Source organism: Cucurbita pepo, chromosome 10 (genome assembly GCF_057944985.1).
Source record: "Cucurbita pepo subsp. pepo isolate OVF chromosome 10, ASM5794498v1, whole genome shotgun sequence".
In the NCBI taxonomy this organism is placed as follows: domain Eukaryota; kingdom Viridiplantae; phylum Streptophyta; class Magnoliopsida; order Cucurbitales; family Cucurbitaceae; genus Cucurbita; species Cucurbita pepo.
In genome coordinates this window covers 15,619,246-15,632,506 of record NC_141807.1, presented here as the reverse complement: position 1 = coordinate 15,632,506, position 13,261 = coordinate 15,619,246, and the positions used below count along the sequence as shown (strand labels likewise).

General features: G+C 32.5%; 2 non-coding genes across 2 annotated transcripts; one reads left to right on the top strand and one right to left on the bottom strand.

Moving 5' to 3' along the window:
- The first annotated feature begins 3,366 nt into the window (after window positions 1-3,366).
- On the top strand, window positions 3,367-3,439 carry TRNAA-AGC (transfer RNA alanine (anticodon AGC)). Its single transcript has one exon. It is a non-coding gene; the product is annotated as a tRNA-Ala (tRNA).
- Window positions 3,440-8,769: 5,330 nt separating this feature from the next.
- TRNAQ-UUG (transfer RNA glutamine (anticodon UUG)) lies at window positions 8,770-8,841 on the bottom strand. The gene has a single exon. It is a non-coding gene; the product is annotated as a tRNA-Gln (tRNA).
- Between the last annotated feature and the right edge of the window lie 4,420 nt (window positions 8,842-13,261).

The following is a 13,261-nucleotide window of genomic DNA, read 5'->3' as shown; positions in this document are numbered from 1 at the left end:
ATCATATTATCTTGCATAATTCATTTTGATATAATATTGTTGAGGGCATTTTGAGAATCAAACTTGAGACCTCTCACACCCAAAACGACAATCATACCACTTAGACCACATTCCTTTTGGTTAGGCACCATTGATAACTATTTTATAAATTTTTTTTCCTTTCAAAATTATGCTTTTTTTTCTTTTTTGGAGGGGCATTTCGAGAATTGAACTCGACACATCTTGCACCCAAAGCAAGAATCATACCACTAGACCAAAGGCTTTACTATGAACTATATATTTAGTTGTTTATGGAATGTATCGTCATTATTTCATTTATTTTCTTTGTTAATGAAATCCATGAACAATTATTATTATATCTTCTAGATCTAGACCGCTGTTAAATTGATCTAGAACCGCTGTTAAATTATTTACATAGGGTTAGACCGCTGTTAAATTATTTACATAGGATAGGGTTAGACCGCTGTTAAATTATTTACATAGGGTTTGCGATAATTACTGTAGAGAGAGAAGAAAAAACAATAGAAGTTAATTACTCTAGAGGGAGAAGAAAAAACAATAGAAGTTAATTACTGTAGAGAGAGAAGAAAAAACAATAGAAGTTAATTACTGTAGACGGAGAAGAAAAAACAATAGAAGTTAATTACGGTAGACGGAGAAGAAAAAACAATAGAAGTTAATTACTGTAGAGAGAGAAGAAAAAACAATAGAAGTTAATTAGTGTACAGAGAAGAAAAAACAATAGAAATCAATTATAGTAAATAACTATCATGTTCATAAGTATTAAAACTTAATGAGTTTGAATACTAACCTTTTGTAGTTCAAACTCCTTTTTCCTCACGAACCGATTTCGAACCATCATGAGTGTCTTCTCCACTATCCTCCGGCCTTAGAACGGGATTGACACTCAAAATTCCACTCAAATGTTTGGGATTATGTGGCAAGCTTGCATGTTTGAGTTAACCTAATTTTGACACTCAAAATTCCACTCAAACTTGTGGGGTTTATTTGGCAAGCATGCAAGTTTGGTTAAACCAAATTTTGACACCTCAAAATTCCACTCAAACTTGTGGATTTTTCCATTAAATGAAGTCAACATTTTGACTTTCTTCATTTTAATTCAACAATTAATTTGAATAATTAATTTCAAATTAAAGTAACATTAAATGATTAATTAAACTATTTAATTAATATTTAATATTAATTCAAATGCCAATCCCAATCAATTCCGGCACATAATTGATTAAGATATTTAAATAATCTCAAATTCTCTCTTTTTGTTTAATTCGTAAATAAAACAAAAATGTGGTTAAATATATCGTGTATATGTAGCGCATATTCCCTAATTTGAATTCGAACACTTCGAACTCACTCGTCACACTGTTCTATGGTTTAGTCCGATATGAGCTAGCAGAGGGACCTAATGGACCTATAGATCATGGGCTCCAACGATCCAAGATTAACCGGCTAAACTTATCAACCTTGTTAACCAACATTCGGTAACTACTAGGACACTCCACTATAGCCTAGTAGTTGCACTCCCCTCACTATAGATATATTTCTATCCATTTGATATAACCATGATTAGTAAGTCGATCCTTCACAGGGTGTTCGTAACTAGAGCTGGGTCAATTTACCGTTTTACCCCTAAAGTTACTTCTTGTTCCTTATGTCTCACTGATCCTCTAATGAACAATTGGTTTGTGGTCCAACCAGTAAACCGAATCCCTCTCAAGACAATGAGAGGGTGGGGCCCCTTGTTCAAGACCTGGAGTCAGTGCTTAAGGGAACTACCTTTCTTCTATCCCTAAAAGTGGGTAGGAGTGAATTCCATCTTGCACCCCACGTCCCCAGCCATTCACTCAGTCTTACCCCTGAAATGGGAGGCCTATTGAGTCAGCGAACTAGAGCCACTCTCACCTGTGCAAATCTAAGGATAATTTCGAATAAACAGGAGTTCATGGTTAGCTCAAGATTAAAACCGAGTTACCTAGGTTATCGAATGAAAAGAAAATCAGTCTCAACAATAAACGACATTATAAAGTGAGAGTGGTTTTCTTCATGGTCCGATCTTATGCAATACTCATTGCATAGGACGCCCCCACTCACATGTCTCCACATGTACAATTTAGTGAACACATTGTTTATATCATATACAAAAGTGGGCCGCATCCATAGTGTCCCCAAGGTACTCAGCCTTATCCTTATACTATAGATCATTTTGACTATATACTTGAACTTGATCCACTCTTATGTCTTTACATATAGTTCAAGTAATCATACTATAGCCAGAGTGTTCTTAGTTTATTGGATTTAGATTAATGATCGTAAAGTTCACTTTATTCGATAACAATTTTTACTGAATAAACAACAATAATAACTTTATTGAAAATAGAATATGTTTTTGTTTACAAACTATGAGTTTTAGGACATAAAACCCAACAAACTCTCAATTGGACTAAAACTCTATTCAATTTTTCCTTATTTATGACATAATGAATAGTGTTATTTTTTTATTTTCACTATTATTGATGACGAGATGTTTAAGATTTTGTCACATAAAAATCTTGAGGATATAGCTTAGATGGTAGAGCGTTTGCATCCCGTGTGAGAAGTACTGGGATCGAGACCATGCATCAACAAAGAAAACGATCACTAAATATATTAGTTTTTTTTTTAATTTTTCCTTATTTACGATATAATGAGCGGGGATAGTTTTTCACTTTCAATATCATTGATGACGGGAAGATTAGAGTTTTTTGATGTAAAATTGTGTGAATGTAGCATGCGAGAGATACGGGGATCGATACCTCGCATCTCCAAAAGAAACTATTCGTTATTACTATTTTATTTCTATTCAATATTTCCTTATTTATGACATAATGAGTAGCGATATTTTTTTCATTTTCACTATTATTCATGACGAGACATTTAGGGTTTTGTGACGTAAAAATTGTGGAGATGTAGCTTAGATGGTAGAGCGCTCGCTTTGCATGCGAGTTATACGGGGATTGATAACCCGCATCTCCAAAAGAAAGTATTTTTTGTTATTATATTTTTTCATTTTCACAATTATCAATGCCCCGCATCACCAAACCAAACTATTTGTTATTAATATTTTGATATTTTTTTATTTTCACTATTATTGATGATGAGACATTTATGGTTTTATGATGTAAAAATCATGGGGATGTAGCTCAGATATGGGGATTGATACCCCGCATCTCCAAAATTAAGACTATCTATTATTAAATATATTATTTATTTTCAATTTTTCCTTATTCATGACATGTTGGGTAGAAATATTTCTTCATTTTCACTATTATTGATGACGGGAAATTTAAGGTTTTGTGATGCAAAAATTGTGGGGATGTATCTCAGATGGTAGAGCGCTTGCTTAGCATGCAAGAGGTACGGGGATCGATACCCCGCATCTCCAAAAGAGATAAATTATTTTTTTAAGTATGAGTTAATTTAACATGTTATGTATAAGGTAGGTACGAGAGAAAAAGAAAAGATACTTATATAAGGATTATTAGGCTAGAATCTCCAAAAGAGAAAAATTATTTTTTGAAGTATGAGTTGAAAGCAATCTAGTATGGCTAGAATCTCCAAAAGAGAAAAATTATTTTTTGAAGTATGAGTTGAAAGCAATCTAGTAGAGCAATCTAGTAGTTATACTGCTTCTTGTGGAGAGGGAATTTGATGAATTCCTCAAAAGATCCATAATACTCACCGACTCGAAATTGAGGTTTGTTCATGTTTGAAAATGTGACAAACCAAAAGACAAGATGCTAATTAATATTGTTTGTGATTGTTGTTGTGAATTCTTGAATACATATTTTGGTTGGCTTATGAATTTTTCCATCTTTTAAATATTATTTATTTAGTTCGGGCCTAATTTCATAATAGGCCATTGAATCACAATATTGCAATATTTTAAGTTACTTTTAAGATTAAAGGTCGATGAATGAAATAATTACAGCAAGTTTTTTTTATGCATCTTATTTTGATCTAGCACATAAATGCTTCCTAATTATTTTATTTATTTTTTTATGAATTATGTTATGAAGATCATTTGAATTATAAACGCTTTAATTCAAACAATATTTAATAACTAATCATTTTAATATTTATACACAAATATACTAACAAGTACTAGTAACACTAGTCTCAATGACTTAAAGAATACAACTATTATCTCGAACTATAAAGAATTTCATTCCAACCTATTCTAATGGACAAACGCTTTATTAGACTCCATTGGAAGATTTCACTTCATCAATTTAGGTAGCGTTCAACTACAACTATAAATATCAAATTCTTAAGTATTCATGAACAAAATCGGCCTAACAATGTCTCTTGGAACTATTTACCAAAGGTGTTAGAATGAGCCGTGTGGAAGGGTTGCCTTTAGATGGTTTAGTACCAATTAAGGATGTCAATATCCTAGTAGTGCGGAATGCAAGAACGTTCGAAGTTGAAAAGAATAACGAGAATAGTAGACATTGTTTCATCTACAATCGTGTGGTGAACGGTCTGGTTGGTATGACTAAAGAACGTCGTCCTCGCATAATTTATATTATTGTAATAGAAGTTATAAATAACGATGATATTCCTTGGTCTTTTATTACAAAGGTGAAGAACTTTCTTTTTGTGCATGTGATATATCCATCGCCACCTACTCATAAACTCTCATCTTTTAAAGAAGTTCTCGAGTTCCTTGTCCCCAAGTAGCAATACAATTACTAGAATGCTATCTCTACTTATAATAAGCCCTTTCTCTCGAAATATATGTGTGTGTTTGTGGATGTATTGCTCTCTTTTATTAATGAAATATGGCATAGTCATAATGATATTATGAGTATCTTTTCTATCCCTCCCTTTCTTATAACTATATAAAGAATACGAATATTATAAGTAAAAGTGTACAAGTAATTTGTTACTTTTGAACTTAACATGCTTATAATTCAATTTATCTATGTTATCAACAATAATTATCAAACAGTATATAATTTTGTCCAAGTAAGGTCGATTCTCAATCCCTGTATGATATCATAACACAAAATCGAGTGGAAGGGTTAATGATAAAATGATAACAAAAACTCATTCGTCGAACTAACTATAAAAGAAGGGTTGGTTGGAAACCATGTCTATACTTCTTTGCTTTAATCACAAGTAACTAAAGATATATAAGAACAACAGAATATGGCATGCCCAGTCAAAACATAAAAAATTTCTTGCCATGTTATAGTTAATGAATATGGTATGCACAAAGATTTGACGTCACACTTCATGATTGGAGACAAATTCAGTGAGCTATGGTCGTCCATACCGTCCTTTGGTCCAATTATGTCAAGCAAATGTTGCAGCAAGCAAAGAGTTTTTAATAAGTTCGCAATTGCAAAGAGCTTGGTTTAAGGCACAAATGTCTCTGATGTGAAAGGTGCACCAATTCAACGAGATTTAAGTAACCATGAATAAGACACATGATACAGCTTGTAAATGAAACGATGTCCATGACTCTTGTTATTTTCTTCCCCTACAAACCTTCTAGCCTCTTGCACTCTTTTGTCATTGACATCCTTAATTGAAATTTGAATTGAAGGAAACACTTCTCCACAACTCATTATGGAACACCTTTGATAGATAGTTTCAACAGATTTACTTTGCCGAGCAATACTTTAAAATTCGATATTTATAGTTGAACGCTACTTAAATTGATGAAGTGAAATCTTACAACAAAAGTTAATAAATCGTTTGTCTATTAGAAGAGAGCTTGGAATTAAATTCTTTATAGTTGGGATAAGGGATGTTTTAGTCAAACAAAGTATACTTTTTAGTTTTAAAATAAATTAATTTTTTAGTTTAAAATAAATTAATTTTTTAGTTTTAATTTTAGTCCCAATAAATTAATTTTGATGTGGTGTTATGTATTTTAATAAAATTAATATTAACTTAATAAAAAAAAATTTGTATTTTTTTTAAAATTATAATCTAAATTAATAAAAATACCATTGAACTTTGCACTTTTATCTAAAAAGAATACTCATAATTTTTTTTTTTTAAATACGGTTGAATTTTCCAAAAAAAAAAAAAAAAAAAAAAAATTCAAAACTACTCTTTTAACTTTCAAAAGCATTTAAAAAAAAGATAGATGGGGAGAAAATTTTGTTCATGGGGAGAAAATCGAAGGTTATTTGAGGGTATGGTTTTAAGATCCTGAAAACATAACAAGAAGTAATATCCTAGCTTATGATTGCGATTAAGAACCTACTAGTAGGCTACTTACTAAGTTTTACTCACTCCATGTTTATCATTTTTTTTCAAGTAACTAAGAGTTGGTCATGGATGAGAGCGGACTTTGGAGTGTGGGCCATGGACTAACCTCTGTTTTTAATCTAGTATTTTTTTGTTCTTCTTTTGAGTCTGCTTCTTATTTTGTGTTTGTAACGAGTATGTATATGTAACATCCCAAAAATGAAGGAAATTATCTCCCATAAGAATAAGCCACCCAGGAAAGACCCAAAGGATAGAAAGGAAAAAAATTAAAGGATTAAGCAAGAACAAAGGACTTAGTCAAGTCACTCGTGTACCGAGTATGTATATGTAACATCCCAAAAATGAAGTAAATTATCTCCCATAAGAATAAGCCACCCATGAAAGACCCAAAGAATATAAAGGAAAAAAATTAAAGGATTAAGCAAGAACAAAGGACTTAGTCAAGTCACTCGTGTACCTTAACAAGTAATTTCAAGGAGTTAAAAGGTCTTTTGAAAAGGATTGGAAAGGAAAAAGTAAATCAAAAGAGCAAAAAACTCATTTTATTAATTATCAAGAATCTTTCTCAATTTATAATTCCTTATCTAAAAGGAATCTCAAGATTGAGAAAAAGGGAAAAATGATAAAAGAGTGATGAGAAATTTGTAGAAAAATTATGGATTTTTGGAGAAAAATAATAATAAAATATTCAGAAAGTGGCAAATTACCAAAATACCCTTGGAAGACTGGATAATTACAAAAATGTCACTCTAATTCAAATTAGAGCATCTACCGTGACCATCCGGGAAAAATCTTTCGAACTCAAATCTCAACCGTCGGATCTCCTCCAAAATTTGATATGATCTAGAACGAACACGCACGGATCATCACATCCAACGACTAGTATTCAAAGCCAAGGTCGGTAAGGCTATGATCGGAGTTGATATCTCCAAAAAATTATCCAGAAAGTTTAAACTCTAAATAACAAAGATTCTGGAGCTCTCAATGTCGGTTTAAGCTCCTCCTATATGGTCGGAAGTAGGAGCAACAATACGGAATAAGAATCGAGAAAGGTCAATCCCCCAATTGAAGGCAATAAGCGTTTAGATTGTGGATCTCCTACTCTAGAATTTCTTCCAAATTCGAGAGCAATCCTCCACCATTTCTCTTCAAACTTCTAAATAACGAAGAATCTGGAGCTCTCAATGTTTGTTTAAGCTCCTCCTATAAAGTCTGAAGTAGGAGCAACAATACGGAATAAGAATCGAGAAAGGTCGATCCCCAAATCCAAGGCAATAAGCATTTAGATTATGGGTCTCCTACTCTCAGATTTCTTCCAAATTCGAGAGCAATCCTCCACCATTTCTCTTCAAACATATTCCTAAAGTTTCTAACAAGATTACCCACAAGTTCTATGAAGGAATAGAGTGCTGAAAGTGCCAAGAAACCATTCTCCCAATTCAATCCGCCATTGAAGAACTTCAAGAAAAACTTGAAAATCCAATCCGAGGATACTTGATGACTCGTCGAGCAGGAATGATTCCATAGAAGACCACGTAGAAAAATAACCTCGAGAGCATGCCAAATTGAAGGAAATAGGTTTCAAAATTAAATTGGGGATAAGAGTCAAAATTCCTATCTACGATTCCTTTACCTTCAAATTAAGAATTCCTCTAGCTTCAGAGGAAGAAGTTGAGTAAACTTGATGAAGGAATCAAGAGCTGAGACATCGTAGAACAAGCTACCCATGAGATTGAAAATTTGGCGTTTCGAGTGAGTTGCATACCGAGAACGATTTTTGGAAATTAGGGTCCTACACTCAAAGACGTTCCTCCAAACCAATTCCTTTAGTCTGAAGATAGGATATGGAAGGGGTTCAATGAAGAAATAGGGCCTTGAAACCCCTAGAATGGGCTACCCAATAAGAAATCCTTTGTTTAATCTCCAGCGATAAATTAGATTTTGGATGAACTTTGGTAACGAATATCTTAGGCTACAATCCACGAGAAGTTATCAAATAAATCCCTAGCCCTTTCTTGTAACATCCATCTTTAAGTTTCACGAAGAAATCAAGGAGAGAAACGCTGTAAATGTGGCTGTACAGACCGAGTTTCAGATGGCGGCGATGCAAAAAATGCGCATCTTCTTCTTGTTCAAATGAAGAAAACGATGATACGGCCAGTTCAACTAAACTGTCCATCAAAAAGGTCAGTTCAACTAAACTGTCCATCAAAATATGAAATGTTGTATGAATCCTTATCCCGAGAGGCTATATAAGGTAATGACTGTCCATCAAAAAGGTCAGTTCAACTAAACTGTCCATCAAAATATGAAATGTTGTATGAATCCTTATCCCGAGAGGCTATATAAGGTAATGAAGTTTGGGAGTTATTGGAAAACTTTAGTTAGCGGACCCAAGATATGAGAGAAAATGCTCATCACGATCCAAGAAAATTTATGTTATCGTTCCTTATTCTGTGTTTTCGCATCAAAGTCTTTTCTTCTTAAAGGTCCTATCGAGAGTTGAACCCAAGTCTTTGGATTCAAAGTCCAAAGTGCTAACCACTACACCATAGAACCCCTTGTTAAAATTAATTTTGGAATGGTTTTCCTATTTTATGCAGATTCCAAAAGAAGAGAGATCCTATCACAAGTCAAACTCAAGTTATTGGATTGAAAGTTCTAGACCTGTTTTATCTAACTCGTTGTGATCTTGAGCACCTTTAAAGTGGTTGCAGAAGTAACCCTCCAGTGGGAAGCTCTTGGAGAACATGTAATTTTATATACTTCTTATAGTTAATTTATATATTGTTGTATATTACAAACAAATTGAAATAATACATTACATCCCAGTCTTTCTTTCTTCCGTGCAAAACTTAACATGAAAACTATATTATTTCAATATTCACTCGAGAAACAAGGGGTGAAAACTATATTATTTCAAACCCTCCATTATTGCTTCTACTTTGCGAGAAAATGCTTCCACTAAATCATGTTACTAACTAGTTGGTTTGGTTCGGTTCAATTCTTGGGTCCAATAGATTGAATCGACCTAGCTCAATTAAACTCTTGATAATATAAAAATCATAAGTTTCTTAAATTACGTTAACTTAAAAGTCTAACCCCTAACTTTTTTTTAGAATGTTTAGCTTTGTGTCTAGTTGATCTCTAAATGCTTAGAAGTATCTAATAAGACTTCTATTTAAGGAACTTTTCTCTATAAAAGATGTAAGACTTCAGGTTTATTATTAAGGAATTTCAAATGAGTGATTTGATATACCACATGGGACAAAATATTTATTTGTTTCAAATATCTTATGTTGACCATTCTTTTTTGTTAAGTATTTTGAATATTATCATTGTGAATTACTAATGGCATTAGATTGAATCTCATTAATAACAACATCCCAAAACTCAGGTAGAGATGACATCGAAATTAATACTTTAATTTCATCTTCAAAATTTATTTCCACCTAACTCAGTGGACTGATAATCAGTCACCGTGCATATATATTTACAACCTTAAAAGGTAAAATTATAAGAAGTACAAGAGAAAAGTGCTTAAAATAGTTTCAAAATATAGAAAAAAAAAATAGTAAGAATTGGTCAAAGTCAACATCCATTGATCACTTATGGCATAGCACAACACAGATGAGGGTAACATTTTTTTATTTCTCTACTATATTAGGCCCTTTGGTTTATTGGCTTTACAAGATGGAGACATGAAGTTTTCTATTTTTCTACTTTGCATTTAGAAATGAAGCAAAATTAGTCGTAGGGTTTTAGGCAGATTGTTATAATTCTAATTTTTAACTAAAAAAAAAAAAATTAGTCTGGTTGTCACGCTTAAAACTACCCTATAGGTATTATCAACCTATTATCCTTCCACCAATAGGAGAAAAAGGCAACGTTACTATGTGAAACTAGTTTCATGTCATTTATTCAACAATAAGGGTGTTAGCATGCATTTGGAAATGAACCCATATTTAAAAAAATTAGATAAAATAGAAAAGAATTGTTATCTCAAAGACAATGATACTATGTGAAACTAGACTCAACTTAACTTTTAGGGGTGGTAAACCAACGGTTCCTTCACCCAAGACCCATGGCCCAACTCCCAACATGGAAGGGATAATCTAGAGAATCATTCCAAGAACCTAACGGATGGGTTACAAACTCACATTATCAAGCTGGACAAAAAACAATGTCGCCGACAAACTTAGGAAGACTACATGAAATTACGAATATACCAATATAGGATTTTTTTAATTTACCGATTTTTAAAATGTTAAATTATGTGAAATTACTGGAAAAGAAGAATATTCTAGAGAACTCTTCCTTTTTATTTAAGATTTTGATATTTAAGTAAAGAGAGAATGAATAAAAATAGGAGACATTTTATAGATTTAGGAGGAGTAAGTGAAAACAAAAACGGAGTCATGACCCATTTTCCGTGGGTTCTCGAAGCACAGATTGCAAGTTAAAAGAGGGTGTTTGGATACCACACTCTTTTCTTAATGATTTCTTGGTTCTTGTCCGAGAATAGTGGCCCTTAGGTTCTAAGTACATTCTTGGTTCTTGTCCGAGAATAGTGGCCCTTAGGTTCTAAGTACATGGTTCTATGTGGTCGGGAGTAAATCGAACAAAGTATCTGTCCAAAATAAAAGGGCACAACCAAATTCAAACTGATGACCTCTTAATCTCCAATCAAATGCTTTACCATTGAGCTATGAACCCATTTTGCATGATTTCAACCTTAGTGACCCCTTCTCTCCCTTCTACAGAGTGTCAGTCCAAAAGTGTAAAAAGTGCCTGTCCAAAATAAAAGGGCCCAACCAAGTTCAAACGGGTGACCCGTCAAATTCTCTACCACTGAGCCATGGATCCACTTTGTAGAATTTTAACCTTAGTGACCCCTTAGACATAATGTCGGTCCAAAAAGTGTAACAAATTTCTATCCAAGATAGAAGGGCCCAACTAGGTTCGAATTGGTGACCTTTTGATCTGCAATCAAATGCTCTAACATTGAGCTATGGACCCATTTTGTATGATCTCAATCTTAGTGACCCCTTCTACAGATTATCGGTCCAAAAGTGACCCTACCGAATCGGCTATGAACCAATTTTGTATAAATTGACGGATTACCTATCGGGAATTAAACACAGGTCGTTAGATTCAAAGTCGAAAGTGCTAACCACTACACCATAGAACCACTTGTTAAACTTTATTCTGGCAGCGATTTTGATAAGCACCAACAACGCTGGATTTTGCAAAGCTAGAAGTCGTACTATCCTTACAGACTTTCACAAGGTGTTTTCAACTTCTTTTATAGGTAATTGAATTTTTGAGTCCATGCAAATGATTGGTTGGATTAGTATCAGCTTCGGAAGACAAGAGAAGAGAAGAGAGACTTTGTTAGAAACTCTCCCAAGGTGTTTTCAACTTCTTTTATTGGTAGAATTTTAAAATCAAACCACAACAAAATTTACTTCTATTCAGTAAAATAATTTTTTCTTTGAAACAAGATTATTCCTTCTTTTTCTAAAACTAAATTTGACTCTGGAATAGATTTTAATAGTTTTGTTAATTAAATTTTCTTTAAAATTTTTGTACCTAGAGTACAATGGAAATAATACTTTATTTATTTTTTTTTTTTTTACTATTTTGTAATTTGTATGGTATTATTGGAGGCTTTTGAATGAAATATGATAATTGATTCTCTGTCCTCTTTGACAATTTTAGATACCTCCATATTTGATATTTGAATTTGATTTTTTTGGGTTGTAGAGATATCCCTTACCAATAAATTCTTTGTATTATTTTGAAGACACTCATCAAGACATTTGTAAATGTGCCTGATATCTTGAAGGATATAAGACACGTAATTGAGAGAACCTCAAATTTTTTTGAAGTTGGCTTTTCTAGGATACGTCATCACCAAAGTTTGAGACAAAGACCATTGGATGGGTTTTAATAAGGCTCAAATAAATTTAAAATCCAAGAAAACGGATTTGAGTTTGATATTATTTGATTTTGGGTATGGATACAACTAGCTGATTTCTTTTGATTACATTAATGAATGTAGGTAGATGTTTAAAGTGTTGATCTTAATGGTTTTAGAAAATATCAACACATCATTAATATAAACTATAGAATTTTTTTGAAAGGATTGAAAATATCATTCATAATCTTCTGAAATTCGGATGGAGCGTTTTTTCGCCTAAATGGCATAACGTTCCTCTCATATTTTCTCAATTGGACATAAATGCTATTTTATATTTGTCCTTTTAGAAAATTAGAATTGAAATCCCAATTTCATGTCCAATTTTATAAAAACATATGACTCTAAATTATTTTTATCAAATCATTTTTGTTTTGGATTGGATATCTTATTTATTCTAAAACCTTATTCAAAGGTTTGTAGTTAGTATCAAAATTTCTGGTTTCTTTTCACCATGTTGTTAACCTAAAATGTCAAACATGACCACATGCTCTTTGAAGACCTTATCAGCTTCCTCTGCAAAATACCACCTAAAATGTCACAGTATTCAGTGTTGGATGCTTTTTGACTTAACCCTAAGGTTCTATTTACAGTGAACTTGTGATAATTTTTGTCAAATTATATATTTGAATACCTAATACATTAAGATATAATATCTTATTTAAATAATATTAAAATGTCGTAGAATATCATAATATATGTTCATTAATATGAATCTCCATCAAATTTCAAATATATATTTTTATTTAATGTTTATGATACACATCAATTATTTTAATATTTAACATATCAAATACGTTAATATGTTTTGATATTATACTTCAAGACTATAGGAACTTGCTCAGAGGACCTGAGAGTTACATTGGCCCACAATGCATCTCATGGACGATGCAAAACTATGGTGGCGCTTGAAGGTGAATAGTATAAAAAACTGGTCATGCACCAAAAAATCATGGGAAGACCATTGATGGAATTGAAGCAATCGGCGCTTCCCTAGAT